Source organism: Peromyscus eremicus, chromosome 1 (genome assembly GCF_949786415.1).
Source record: "Peromyscus eremicus chromosome 1, PerEre_H2_v1, whole genome shotgun sequence".
NCBI classification, from domain to species: domain Eukaryota; kingdom Metazoa; phylum Chordata; class Mammalia; order Rodentia; family Cricetidae; genus Peromyscus; species Peromyscus eremicus.
The window spans coordinates 98,921,379-98,936,821 of NC_081416.1; positions in this window are offsets into that span (position 1 = coordinate 98,921,379).

Sequence of the window (15,443 nt, forward strand, 5' to 3'; positions counted from 1 at the left end):
TATGTTGAACATTCTAACAAGCTGATTGACTGATAGAAACTTTACGGATTGCTGGAATGTCCCAGGTCCAAGCTAAACTATCTTGAACCATCTTTAACCCTCTAAATAGCCATTTACTGCCTACCTCTGCATTTGACAAGACACCCTTGTGGCTATCAGGTAAAATCCCCTTTGGAATGTATAAACATAGGTCTGGTTTTCACTGGCCCGCAGGGTAGGCCAAGATTTGTCACCATATAGCCTGAGGCCTGTAGCAGACTATGTCCCTGTTTTGCGTAAGCTGCCTACCTGATGTTTCCACTAATGTGTCTGAAAGGTGTCTTGCTTATCTCTTTGTTCTGTTACTATAAAAAGTTCACACTGTCATTCCTTTGGACCGTGGTATTGGGGTAACCTTATCTGAGTTCTCCAGGCCATGTCACTCATATTTGGCTCCAGAATAAACTCTATTATTCGCTTGTTGTGGAATAGTCTTTTTGTAGACTGAGAAGAGTTATCACTCAGATTTAATAAAAAGCTGGATGGCCAATAGTGAGGCAGGATTTTCTGGGCAGAGAGGACACTGGGAAGAAGAAAGTGGAGATGTGGGAAGTTGCCAGCTAGACAGAGAGGAAGCAGCATGGGCAGTACAGAGTAAAGGTAAAGCCACGAGGCAAAAAGTAAATTAATAAAAATGAGTTACTTAAGTTGAAAGAGCTAGTTAGTAACAAGCCTAAGCTATCAGCTGAGCTTTCATAATTAATAACACGTCTCTGTGTCATGATTTGGAGCTGCCAGGTGGGAAAGAAAAATCCACCTACATTGGCTGTGAGGTGAGGGCTGTGAGATCTGTGTTTTTGTGTAGACATTGTGCTGATGGTGGGCAACATGCTGATGTACACTGCAGTAGGCATGTGCAGCTTGTTACAGACACCCACCAGCCACTCTCTGATGTTTCTGGCAGAGCCACTGCAGCAGCCTGCTCCATTATGTAGCTGGTCCCTAGGTCCTGAGCTCTTTTCTTTTTTTCATTTTAATAATTTATTTTATGTGCACTGTGTTTTGCCTGCATGTATGTCTGTGTGGGGGTGTTGGATCCCCTGGAGCTGGAGTTTACAGACAGTTGTGAGCTGCCGTGTGGGTGCCTGGAATTGGACTGGCCTCCTCTTGAAGAGCAGTCAGTGCTCATATCCACTGTGCCGTCTCTCCAGCCCCCATGTGTCCTGAGCTCTTCAAAGGGCTCGTTGCTGTCCTCTGGATGCCGTAGAACAAACTTCATACAGTGTAAATATGTATCACTCTCACTGGCTAATTAAAAAGCTGACTGGCCAATAGCTGGACAGGTTAGGCGGGACAGCCAAACTGAAAGGACAGTGGGAAGAAGAGCAGAGTCTTGGGAGTTGTGAGAGATGCAGAGAGAAGCAAGAAGATGATGCTGTGTTGAAAGAAGGTACAGCCACGTGGCAGAGAGTAGATAAGAAATATAGGTTAATTTAAAATGTAAGAGTTTTGAGCTTTTGGCCAAGTGTAGTTGGTATTTTTACTCTTTGGCTCTTTGTGGGGTCCGCCACCAGCTCCCAAAGAAATCACAGGGAGGCTTATTCTTTCTTATGAATGCCGGGCCTTAGCTTGACTTATTCAAGCCAGCTTTTCTTAAATTATCCCATCTACCTTTTGCCTCTGGGCTTTTGTCTTTATTTTATATACTTTTCTTACTTCTTACTCCATGGCTTGCTGTGTAGCTGGGTGGTTGACCCCTGGAATCCTCTCTTCTTTTCTTTTTCTTGATCCTTAATATTTTTTTTTCTCCTCCTATTTATTTTCCCTGCCTGCCAGCCCCACCTGACAGCCCCTTTCTCCTGCCTAGCTATTGGCTGTTCAGCTCTTTATTAGACCAATCAGGTATTTTAGACAGGCACAGTAACATAGCTTCACAGATTTAAACAAATGCAACATAAAGGAATGCAACACTTCTTTGCATCATTAAACAAATGTTCTACAGCATGAACAAAGGTAACACATCTTAAAATAATACTCTACAACAGCCAAGCATTTATAATTAATAATAAGTCTCTGAACGGTTGTTTGGGACTGGCTGCTGAGACACAGAGAAACTCCGCCCACATCTGGGTCCTTGCCTTTGGCTTCAGATTGATTTTATCTCTCAGGTAGAAAAGTGAAGAGTACCACCAACACCTGCAAGGAAAACTTCCATCTCATGACACATCTCTTCTCAAATGTGGTCCCCTTCAGCTGTTTGACATATTTCTGTGTCTCTGAGTATGTCCTGGCTACAGAGATACTGATCTACATCAAGATCTTCCTGAGGCCGGGCGGTGGTGGCTCACGCCTTTAATCCCAGCACTCGGGAGGCAGAGCCAGGTGGATCTCTGTGAGTTCGAGGCCAGCCTGGGCTACCAAGTGAGTTCCAGGAGAGGCGCAAAGCTACACAGAGAAACCCTGTCTCGAAAAACCAAAAAAAAAAAAAAAAAAAAAAAGATCTTCCTGAGGTCCACAGGCAGCTTCAGCACATGGAACTAATGACCGTGCAAGAACCACCTTCCAGGTCGAGATCCATGGGACCAAGTCATTGGCAGTGACCGTGGGGTCTTGTTTTGTGCTAGTTACTAGTGCATGCCATCAGCTTTATCCAACCCTCCCTCCTCCTTTTCAGCTAGTTTAGGCGAAGGACAGATGCAAGTGGCAATGAACTTGGCCATTCTCTGGTGACACGCCACTTCAACTGTCAGTGCCACTGTTTGTGCCTGCTTGGATGGAGACTGCCACTATACTTTTTGTTTGTTTGTTGAGACAGGGTTTCTCTGTGTAGCCCTGGCTGTCCGGAACTCGCTCTGTAGACCAGACTGGCCTTGAATTCAGAGATTCCCCCCCCCCCACCTCTGCCTTTAGAGTGCTGAGATTAAATGTGTACTACCATGCCCAACTTACTACTAACTTTTTACAAAATCTCTTACAGCATATTCTCTGCCAGATGGATGTCAAGAGTAGGAATGGACAGATAGACAGGATGGGACCAGTGTGGCATATGACCTCAGCTGCGTTCTCCTCCAGGAGAAGGCACAAACCAATAAACAAAGGATTTGGCATGCATGGCTGATTCTCATTGTGAAGCCATCAGTTACTTTCCCTATTGCTGTGATTAAACACCCCCACAATGCAAGTTTGAGAAGATCACGGTGGTAGGGAAGTTGTTCGTTCAGGGGGTCACAGTCAAGGCAGCAGAGCGTGAGGATGCTGTGCTCAGCTCTCCTTTTATTCAGTTGGAGACCTTGAACTCATGATCCTTCTGCCCTCTACCTCCCAAGTATTATATACTTACAGACATGTGGCACCATTCACAATGTTTTTTGTTTTGTTTTCTTTTCTTTTTTTGAGACTGAGTCTCCTATGTTGCCCTCGTTGGCCTGGAATTCACTATGTAGACTCAAATTCACAGAGGTCCTTCAGAAAAGTAGGAATAGTAATTGACACATCGCACCATCTTTGCCCTTTTGTTTATTTGGGGGGTTGTACTTTCACCTGGAAGAGGCCACAGTTGGGATCGTAGGCCACACTGAGAGCATATCCACCTGCCTGACTGGAATTGAAGGCATATGCTACCATGCCAGGCACCCCAACTTAAAAAAAAATTATTTTTATTGTATGTGTATGGGCGCACTATGTGTGTGCCTGCTACTTGAGGAGGCCAGAAAAGGGTGTCAGAGTCCCTGAACTGGAGTTACAGGCATTGTGAACCATCATGTGGGTGCTGGGAATCCAATCCCTATCCCCTGGAAGAGCAGCAGGTTCTTTTAACCCACCTGCTGAGCCATCTCTCTAGCTCCATCCCCAACTTCTTTTTTTTAAAGGTTTCATCATGTGGCCTGGCTGCTCTTGAATTTGTGACCCCTCTGCCTCCCGGTGCTGCCAGTACAGAAGTGTGGGTAACGCCATGTCTAGCAGTCAACTTGACTTCATCAGACAATGGTTTTTGCTTTGAAGCAGTGTCTTACTATGTAGCCCAGGCTGGCCTTTTACTACCTTTGTAGATTAGGCTAGCCTCAGTCTTGTGATAATTCTCTTGCCTGAGTGCTGTGATTTTAGGCAAATGCCATCACAAGGGGCTTAGATTTGTGTGATTGGGCCAGGACAGCCTAGAGTGTTGGCACCCACTAGGTTCTGTCCCAGCCCATCGACCCTCTGCTCATGCTCTTAGGATGACCTCATTTACTTCCATCCATCTGCTCAGGACTCTCAAACCCCAAACTCAAGCCTTTCTTCTGTACTGAGGATATCTTCTCCAGGTTGGCCCACAAGGTCCCTTGCGTGTTCAAAACTCTTTTCTGCTGACTTTTTCTTGTTTGAAGGAAGGCCAAAATGTACTGCTGTGTTCCTGCACTGACCACCTCTGGCAAAGAGGGAGGGATGGGTGGCAGACAGCCCTCACCAGATAGCAAACCCCCCCCCCCCCGTATCCCCGTATTCAAATTGCAGCAACTCAGACATCTAGCATATCGTAAGACCTAGACAACTGGCAAGACTGAGTAGGGAAAGGTGGACATACTCTGATGTGTTTCTTGTCTCCATCCCTTCCAGAGTTGAGCTTCAGAGTGAAGGTCTTGCCTATCTCTCTTCCTGCTTCGATCTTCCTTGGGGTCTCTCCCTTGAAGTCCATCCAGAGTCTCCATCTCCATGCTATCCACTCCCCAAATGTTCTGTGCATGCATGTGTGCGTCTCTCTCTCTCTCTCTCTCTCTCTCTCTCTCTCTCTCTCTCTCTCTCTCTCTCTCTCTCTCTGTCTCTGTGTGTGCGTGTGTGTGCGTGTGTGTGTGTGTGTGTGTGTGTGTGTGTGTGTGTGTGTGTGCAGGCATGCACATTTGTATGTGTGATTGTGTTTTCCTGGGGTTACGACCCAGGGCTTTGGGCATGCTAGGAGGCCCACATTCTACCTTTGAGCTATGTCCCTGCCCTCCTCTACCCTCTACCCTTCTGGTGCTTGGAAGTTTCACAGACATCTGCCTTCAGGGAGCTTGGAGGCTTTATCCAGGGGCCATTTTGAAAGCTCTGCAGAGGGTCAAGGAGTGTGGCCTGTGAGTAGCTGGGAGACAGGATGAGCAGTGGGCAGAAGTTTTGCTTCGGCTCTCCCTTTTTCCAGAGTCTTGTGCATGCTAGGCTGGTGCTCTCCCAGCTCTCTACATCCCCAGCTCCCTGCAGATGGTCTTTTCTGTCCTGCAAGTCGATCCTCAAATAACCACACAAAGACTTAATATTAATTATAAATACTCGGCCAATAGCTTAGGCTTGTCTCCAGCCAGCTCTTACAACTTAAATTAACCCATTTCTATTCATCTATGTGCTGCCTTGAGGTACGTTTACCTCATGTAGGTATTGCCCATCCTGCTCGCTCTGCATTTCATGGTGTATTTCAAGGACTCCATCCTTCTTCTCCCCAGAATTCTCTCTACCCCCAAAATATTCACACAGTGTAAACACTTCTTTAAACCAAATACACTCAAACAACTGAAGCACTTGACTTACTTGTCAAGTACCTTCTTGCCACTTCATCCCACTCCACTGCTGCTGCTGTATTTCATTTGAGCAGATTTGTATTCCTCTTATCTACATAATTTTGACCCAGTTTCTAGACTAATATGAGGTCACCTTCTCCTTCCTTGCTCACTTCATAGCATTTGCCATTATGGGAATGATGCTGAAATATCAAGCTTTTCCACCTGGAGGGAAGAAGTGAGAAGAGTTCCAGTCCATCCCATCCTGAGCAGTCTTCCTTTTAAAGGACTAGTCAGTACTGGGTGCACATGCTGTGCTAGGGTGGGAATGTGGGCATCAGCCTAAACTCATGCTGGAGCTCATTGCCCAGCAATTATATTAAGATGTGGAGTATTTAGAAAGTTAGTGGGCTGCAGCCTTGTAGGTAGAGTTAGTGCCATGGATAAGGTCAGGCTGTGCGGCACATACCTGCTATCCCAGCTCTTGGGAGATGTAGTCAATTTGAGGCCAGCTTATCTGGGTGGGGAGGGGAGGTAGGTGGGGCCAAGAATATAACTCAGTGGTAGAGTGCTTGCTTAGCTTGTCTGAGGCCCTGGGTTAGATTCCCAGCACAGACAAGTAGACGGATAAACAGACAGACAGATACAGAGAGAGAGGATTTAAAAAATAGTCTTAAAATAAAAATAAACTTGGGTTGGGGAATATTGCTTGCCTATTGTATGTGAGGCCCTGGGCTCAATTCCCGGAACCATAAAAATAAGTAAACTTACAAATTTGCCTCAAGATGATAATAACAGATTCTTGGTTGCATCTGATTTTTTAAAACTCCAAACTCATACACAACACATCCAGATGTCACCAAGACTGAGAGCCATGACTAGAAAGAGGAAAAAACAAAACAAAACATAACAAAAATGAGACACCCAGTGTAGTGGCCAACACTTTTAATCTCAGTACTCAGGAGGCAGAGGCAGGTGGATCTCTGAGATCAAGGCCAGGTCTACAGAGCGAGTTCCAGGACAGCCAGGGCTACATAGTGAGACCCGATGGCAAACGAACAAAACACCCAAACCAGGGCTGGAGAGATGGCTCAGTGGTTAAGAACACTGACTGTTCTTCCAGAGGTCCTGAGTTCAATTCCAGAAACCACATGGTGGCTCACAACCACCTGCAATTAGATCTGGTGCCCTCTTATGGCCTGCAAGGACACATGCAGGCAGAACACTGCATACATAATAAATAAATAAATCTTAAAAAAAAAAAAGTAAGCTGTTGGGTGGCAGTGGCACATGCCTTTAATCCCAGCCCTAGGGAGGCAGAGGCAGGCGGATTTCTAAGAAACCCTGTCTCAAAAAACAAAACAAAACAAAACAAAAACTAAACCAAACCAGAACAGAACAGAACCACAAAAAATAAAATAAACCCACAGATAACAAGGAAACATGAACGATCACACCCCATTTGATGTTTTTCTTTTTCTTGTTCTGTTTTTTTTTTTTTTTTCAAGACAGTGTTTCTGGATGTAGCCCTGGATGTTCTGGAACACACTCTATAGACCAGGTTGGCCTAAGAACTTAGAGTTCTTCCTATCTATGCCCTCTGAGTACTGAGATTGCCACATTTGATTTTTATGTGCTGAGAATAAAGCCAACCCACTCCTACTGGTATCATGTGCTACTTCCAAACAGCACTCTGACTCTTTGATATACTTTAGAAACAGAACATAAACATGTTGGGTTTCAGTTTTAAGTAGAACTATGAAGTCCAGTGTCAAGACTTCCAGATTCAGCGTCTCCTTTGGATTGCGTTGTTTTTCACTTTATAGATGTGCCATGGTATAATTAACCATGCATTCTGTCTCACACCATAGCACACCCTTGGAGGAGTGGGGGTGTCAGATATGTCCAAGTTGCCTCCCAAGATATTAAACCAGCTTGAACTCCATTACTATCAAGGATGGACTCCGTTTCTCCACACCCCATCAACTCTTAATATTCAACTTCTTAATTCTTGGAATCTGATAAACAAAGAATGAACTTTCATTTGCATTTCATGAGCTGGAGTTGGTGTCACACACATAGTCCCAGCACTTCGGAGTCTGAGACAGGAGGATTGCCTTAAGTTCTAGGCTAGCCAAGGCTACATAGCAAGATTCTGTCTCTAAAAGACAAACAAAAAAGCAAGACCCTATTGCTAAAGATACCACATGTTTGGTCATAGGACATATGGAAATCACACTAGAACTAGACAGTGGCTTTCTCCCTGCTGACTAACCTTCCCAGTGCCAGAGGGTGTGATACATTGGTGACTATTGTCATCAAGTATTACTCAGCTGTGGACCCCACATGCTACACTACAGACCTGTCAAACAAGGTGTACCTATTGGTAAAACAGTGGCAAGTCTGTTAGAGATGCAACTGATGTCTTCTTTCTTCATAAGAAGGAATTCATACATAGTACTATAAACCTGACCCAAACAGTGGCTGTAGAGCTATATAGGCCCTACGGAGGAGGCTACAGCTGTGGTTCTGCTAAATGGGCACAATGTGTCCATTAAATCGTCTTCTAAATATGTTTATTTCCATAGCTTCCTGTGGCTGTCATCTTAGACAGAGAAGCTGCAGTTTGCAACAGGAAGCAGTTAATGCAGACTCCTAACTGGTTAAAGTGCTGAAGACAAGTGACCGTTGAATACTCAGCCTTAAGTGAGATGTCTATATCACCCTCTCCAAGGTGCAGGGGGCTACCAGGAAACAGAGAGCGGAAAGAATATCAGAGTCAGAGGAAGGGGTGGAGCGTGGTGGAACGCTGTCTTCTGGGCATCACGTGGCCAGTACACTGTGGAACTCACGGTAGTTGTGCTACCTGCACAGGATTGCCACTGTCCACATCCTGTCATGCAGTGGATAGAGGCTCAGGAAGCCCCATGCCTTCCCCAGAATCTGGAGGTAGTTAATGGTTGATGGAGAGGGAAGAGACATTTTCTTCAATGGTATAGCCTCTGGTAAGGTTCCAGTAACCCCTCATCTATGCTCCTATAAAGAAGCCTGATGAGACTCACTAGGAAACACACACACACACACACACACACACACACACACACACACACCATGATATCAAAGCAGAGTGGGGACTAGTTGGAAAAAGGGGAATCAGTGAGAGGGGGAGAAGGACAAGGAAGGGTAATGGGGGAGGAAGTGAATAGATGTACTCATATTATATACACACATGAAAATGTCATAACAGGGGGTTGGTGAGATGGCCTGACAGTTAAGAGCACCAGATGCTTCTGCAGAAGAACCAGGTTCAGTTCCCAGCAACCACATCAGGCAGCTCACAATTGCCTGTAACTCTAGTTCCAGGGGATCCAATGCTCTTTTCTGGCCTCTGAAGGCGCTTACACATACATGGTGCAATACATACAGGCATGTATTTTCAGGCACACATACAACACATAAAACAAAAATAAATATCTGTAGCAAAATATAATGAATTCTGTTATTATAATCAGTATATGCCAATAAAAATAAAAAACACAGAAGTTTCCACTTTTATCATTTTAAGAGTCTATGCCCCTGGCCACCAGTTCATCACAATACTGTACAGCCATCACGGCTACTTCTGAAGTTTCTTCATCATCCCAAGTAGAACTTCTGTAAAAATTAAGCAGTAATTCTTCATTCTTTGATCCTCTTAGCTCCAAGTAACCTATGTAAGTCTGTTTTATGTCCTATGTTTAATATAAATGGAGTCACACAGTATCTGTTCTTTTTAAAGATTTATTTTTTCTTATATGTGTCTGTATCCGTGTGTATGTATAGTATGTGTGTGCAGGTACCCATGGAAGACAAAAGAGTGTCAGATCCCCTGGAGATGAAATTACAGGTGGCTGTGAGTTGCCCAGTATGTTCTGGGAACTAAACTCAGTCCTCTTGAAGAGCAGCAAGGGCTCTTAACCAGTTAGCCACCAATTCAGCCCTAGTATCTATTCTTACATGTCTGCCTTTTAATCATCATGTTTTCCAGGTACACACATGATCTATCACAACTCCTTTTTCTGTGTAGCCCTGGCTGTCCCGGAACTCACTCTGAAGACCAGGCTGGCCTCAAACTCACAGAGATCCACCTGGCTCTGCCTCCTGAGTGCTGGGATTAAAGGCGTGCATCACCACAGCCCGGCTACAACTCCATTCTTTTAATGAGTGAATAATATCTTACAATGTGTCTGTGTCATACATTGTTGATCCATCACCTGTTGATTCCCTCTTTTTGTCTAAATAAAAAGGAAAGGTTTTAACTCTAACACAGTAAAATACACAATAAGAACAATTATCAGGTAAAAATTACGTTTACAATATCTAGTCCATTTGTATTTGGCAAATTCTGAGAAAGTACTGTATTATCTATATCCTATCTTGGTGAGTCAAAAGTTTTGTGCCTAATTTACTTTTTATCAAAGCTTGTATGACCAACCTAAAAATATCTTTTTGGACCTTAAAACATTTTCTTAGATAAACAACTTAAGCTTTTATGTCTCTCAACTTATACACTTTACATCTTTTTTATATATTTTTTTAAATTTGGTAACAAAGAAAACTCTAACTATAGTTATCTAGTCTTCAATTCCATCAGAGACCTGAGAAGAATATAATATTACCTGAGTAAACAGGAAATGCAGAGCAAACAACTTCCAAAACTAAGAAATGACAGAGACATCTGGATGCCTGGACAGTCACCCCAAAGTTCCTCTGTAATGTTGGGGCATCCATCTTCGGCCTACAGGCCTACTATATCTGGCAGACTTTTCTGTGAAGCAGAAATTTTTGAAGGACGGTCCTACCCTGTCTTGGCAAAGTTTGGCAGTCACTTTCTTTTGTGTCCTATTTGTCCAGCTTGGACAGCATACTGTCAGCAGTTGAGGCAAGGGCACTTTCTTGCTCAGTGACTAGCTTTTGCTACAAAGGAAGCAAACACCACATGGAGTTTCTTGATGCCCATCATCCTTTTATGAAGTAGATTAGTGCTGCCAGGAGCAGCTCAACGTCATGAAAACCCTTACATTATTAAAACATCTTAAATGCCATATCTTACATTATTAAATGCCATATTCTGTAGGTTTCTGAAATGTTTGAAGACCACCTGTTTACCTAAAATATATCTCTGACCTTGAAAACATATGTAATATGACTACAAGTTTGATTGTTATAGGTGACTAACTACTAACTTGTACTTCTTTCTTATTCTAAATAGTTTGTAATAATAACCTTTAAGGACTAGGAATTTACATTACATTGTTAAATGGGCTATATAGGTACAATACCTTAAACAAGAGTAGAAATGTATGTACAGTATGTTCTAACAAAAATAACCTTAAATTTGTATCAATATACAAAAATACCTTAAATAAGAGTAGGAACATATATAAAGTATAATAAAAAATAACCTTGAATTTAGACCAATATATAAATATCCATACTAATGTAAAATATTTAAGACTAGTAGTTCCTTTTTTAGTGTAAAAGTAGATTCATGGCTGGGCGGTGGTGGCGCACGCCTTTAATCCCAGCACTCGGGAGGCAGAGGCAGGCAGATCTCTGTGAATTTGAGGCCAGCCTGGGCTACCAAGTGAGTCCCAGGAAAGGCGCAAAGCTACACAGAGAAACCCTGTCTCGAAAAATCAAAAAAAAAAAAAAAAAAAAAGATTCATAATCTACCCTTTTATCTTACCATTTCTATATCCCCCTTTTTTGAGACCCCCTGAATCTAGTCTCCTTTGTTCAGCGTTTTTCCTGACTATAACCAATAACAACTTGTAACCAACCCCTCTAAACAATGACAAATATCCATAACCCACTGAATGACCAAAACCCCACCTCTTGGGAATGTGAGCAGTGTATTCTCTAGACTGCTTCCTGTTGTCTTCCCCAAAGTAATACATTTTGACTTCTATTTTAAAGTTAAGGCGTTCCTAAAGTACATAGGTTGGATTAATTTGGCAGTCTCTTCCACAATCCAATGTCTCTCAGCAGCTGCTGTCTGTTCGTTAGCATTCAAAATATTCAAAATTAATAAAGCACCATAAAAGGTCCAAACTCCCTGTGTTATAATATTTCCCCCTTTTTTTTTCAAGACAGAGTTTCTCTGTGTAGTTTTGGTGCCTGTCCTGGATCTCACTCTGTAGACCAGGCTGGCCTCGAACTCACAGAGATCCGCCTGGCTCTGCCTCCTGAGTGCTGGGATTAAAGGCGTGTGCCACCACTGTCCGGTTTATACTGTCATTTTTACATGTAGTGGACCATATATTTCTAACATAGAGATAACTTGGACACAAAAATAGAAATTTGTCTTTACATATTCTTTTCTTTCCTCATACTTTTTAAAAATTGTTATTTGGGAATTTCACATCATGCACCCCAATCCCATCACCTCCCAGTCCTCCCTGATCCACCCCTCACCCTGTGACTCGGCCCCCCAAAAGAAAGAAGAAAAACGCCCCCCACAAGTCCAATTTGTGTTGTCCATATACTCACCGAAAACAGTCAAACTCCCAGGAGCCAGCCCCTTAAAGCGGAGGCCTGCATCTGCACCCTGGACAGCAGCCCTCAGCTGTGGAGAGCTACACTTCAGCATCCTTATCACAGTTCTTAAGAGTTCTCTTCAATGGTTTCCTGTCTAGGCTGTCACTTTTTTGGGGTGGGGGTAGGGCAGGAATTGTCACTGAAGCCTTCTCTGTCCCTCTTTCTCAATTGAGTCTGCAGTCATCAATAACACTGCAGAAGTAGTTTCCTTGTCCTCTACCGTCGGGGGGAACATGTTTCATGGACTCCCACATGGTTTCTGGTGAGCACAGATCACAGATATCCACATGGTCTCCGGCATCAGCACGTGCCACAGACTTCAGCAGGGTCTCTGGTGGCAATACAGATCACGGACATCAACATGGCCCTCTGCCACAGCACCAGCCACAGACACTATCATAACCCTCCATGGCAACACAGGCCAAAGACATCATCCTGGCCTCCGGGACAACATGGGTCCAGGACACCAACAAGGTCTGCACTAGTAGCCCAGCCCTAGAACATCAGCGTGGCTTCAGGTGGCAACACAGGCCACAGACATCAACATGACTTCAAGAGAACACAGGCCACAGCCAACAACAGGGCCCCTGGCTGTGGCAGGACCACCGACCCAGACACAGCCCTTGGTAGCAGCATGGCCCACTAACATCAACATGCCTTTATGAGGCAGCACAGATCATGGACATCAGCATGGCCTTCTCTCACACCTGTCTAGTTCTGCCTCTCTCCATCACCCACGCACTGCTCTGTTCCTTCATCTTTCCCACCTCTCCATCGCAGATTCTTTTGTCATAGTGGCGTTGGAAAATGCAGTGTGTCACACAGGATTTTTTTTTCCCCTAACAGTTTTACATGCAAATATACATATTGCAATGAGTTGTTGGTCTGGCTCAAGGTTTCTGGTTTCTGATGCACCATAAATACTGAACCACCACCAGGACTCATCTCAGATATCCAGCTGTTGCCCAGAGTCAGGGTGATCTTGAGGCTAGGCAGGGTCTCCAGGGGCAGGTTCCCAAGAGCAAGTTTCAGGCTGCCATACCCCTCCCCCCTCAATGTCAGCCTCCTGCCTCCCTGAGGCTCCCTAGGCTCTCCCTTTGTGCTTGTAGCCTGCAGGCAGCATCACCCCTCTCCCCCGCCATCTACCAGCAGGGCAAAGGGCATGGGCTGAAGCCTCAGTGATGATATCTGGTTCTGTAGGATTGGTTCCTCCACATGCTCCAGCAGCTGGTAGATGGAGTAGATGTCGGGGTGGACCAACTCAAAGCAGTGGATCCAGGCCTGGATGGCAGCAGATTGGTCAGCCTGGGGACTTCTGCCTATGTATTTTTTTTTTTAATGATTTATTTATTTTCAATTTATGTGCACTGGTATTTTTGCCTGCATGCATATCTGTGTGAGGGTGTCAGATCCTCTGGAACTGGAGTTACAGACAGCTGTGAGTTGTCACGTGGGTGCTGAGAATTGATCCTAAGTCCTCTGGGAAGAGGAGCCCGTGCTCTTAACCACTAAGCCATCTCTCCAGCCCCTACATATTCTTATATGAAAATTTATTAGCTACCCAGGCAGTGATGGCATGCATCTTTAATCCCAGCACTCAGGAGGCAGAGGCAGGTGGTGCTCTGAGTTGGAGGCCAGCCTGGTCTACAGAGCAAGTTCCAAGACAGCCAGGGTTACACAGAGAAATCCTGTCTTGAAAAAGCTCAACAAACAAACAAACAAACAAACAAACAAAAAACCCTCAAAAGCAAGAAAAAAAAAAAAAAAGAAAGAAAAAAGTTACTGGAAGAGTGGGAGAGGAGTTGGGGGTGAATATGTTCAAGATACATTGTATATATGTATGAAATGGTCAACGAATAAACAAAAAAATGATAAACTTTGCCTGAAACTATCTTCTATATTTAGAATTAGAAAAACTATAAAGTTCACTTGAAATCAGATTTTTAGGGTGTGGCCATAGCAGGTTCCCCACGCCCCAGTGGATAAGCTCACATAAATTTTTTAGAGCTGGAAGTATGCCACCATACTTTTTGAATCATCTACCATTCAAAAATGACAAAATTATTAAAAAATTTCTAGCAGTGTTTCGTGAGTTAAAAAAGCATTAATTAGGAGTGCTGAAAAGACGCTCCAGCAGTTAAGAGCAGGTACGGTTTTCCAGAGGAAATGAGTCCATTTCCCAGCACCCACATCAGGTGTCTTACAACTGCCTGTAACTTCCGTTCCAGGGAATTTGATGCCTCTAGACTTTGCCGGCACCTGCACTCACGTGCACATGCCTACACACACAAACATGATTAAAATACATTTTTAAAGAGTGTTAGGAAGCCTGCCCTCCTCATGAATCCTTACTTGAAAGGCACAGCACACCGTGTTGGGCCAGGGTGTGTGTAGCTTGAGTTTTCCTGCCTGGCCCACAGTCAGGACAAATCTCTGTCACCTGCCAGTCCCACAGCTGCTCAGACCCGACCAAGTAAACACAGAGACTTATATTGGTTACAAACTGTATGGCCGTGGCAGGCTTCTTGTTAACTGTTCTTACAGCTTAAATTAATCCATTTCCATAAATCTATGCCTTGCCACATGGCTCGTGGCTTACCGGCATCTTCACATGCTGTGTGTCATCATGGCGGCTGGCAGTGTCTCTCTCACTCAGCCTTCCACTTCCCAGCTTTATTCTCCTCCTTGCCCCGCCTATACTTCCTGTCTAGCCAACGGCCAATCAGTGTTTTATTGATTAATTAGCAACACATTTGCCATACATCCCACAGCAGGTGTGGGCAGGCTGGTGTCACAGAAACCTTAGCTCTCTGCAGGGCCTGGGAAGTAAGTGCTCCTGGATCTGATGTGTGGGCAGAACCAGACTTCCTGCAGTAACGCTGGGCACGCATGCAGAGGTGGGGAGGGCCCAAGGTCAGTTTATAGTGTTTGGAGACAGGGTCTTGTTGTGTAACCCAGGCTGGTTTGAACTCACTATGCACCCCAGGCGGGCATCAATGCTGGGGTTACGGGCATGCACCACCATGTTCAGCTCCACTGTGGTTTCAAAGGACAACAGGATACACTGTCCTGGGTGTCATTTGCCTTTACTGTTCTCCAAGTCCCGTAACTGACCCTATCAGAATCTCAAGATCTGTCACTTCCGGGGTCTGGAGGGCTGCCTGACACCGCCCCTTTTCTGGTTCATTTCCTAGGGAGAGCTAGGTCAGCCTTCACTGAGGACAGGGCCTGCTGAACCTACCTTGGCATGTCACGTTGTGAGACTGGGCCCAGTGAATCTTTCTTCTCCTCTTCCTCCTCTTCTTTTGGTTTTTTGAGACAAGGCTTTTCTGTGTAGCCCTGCCTGTCCTGGAACTTGTTCTATAGACCAGGCTGGCA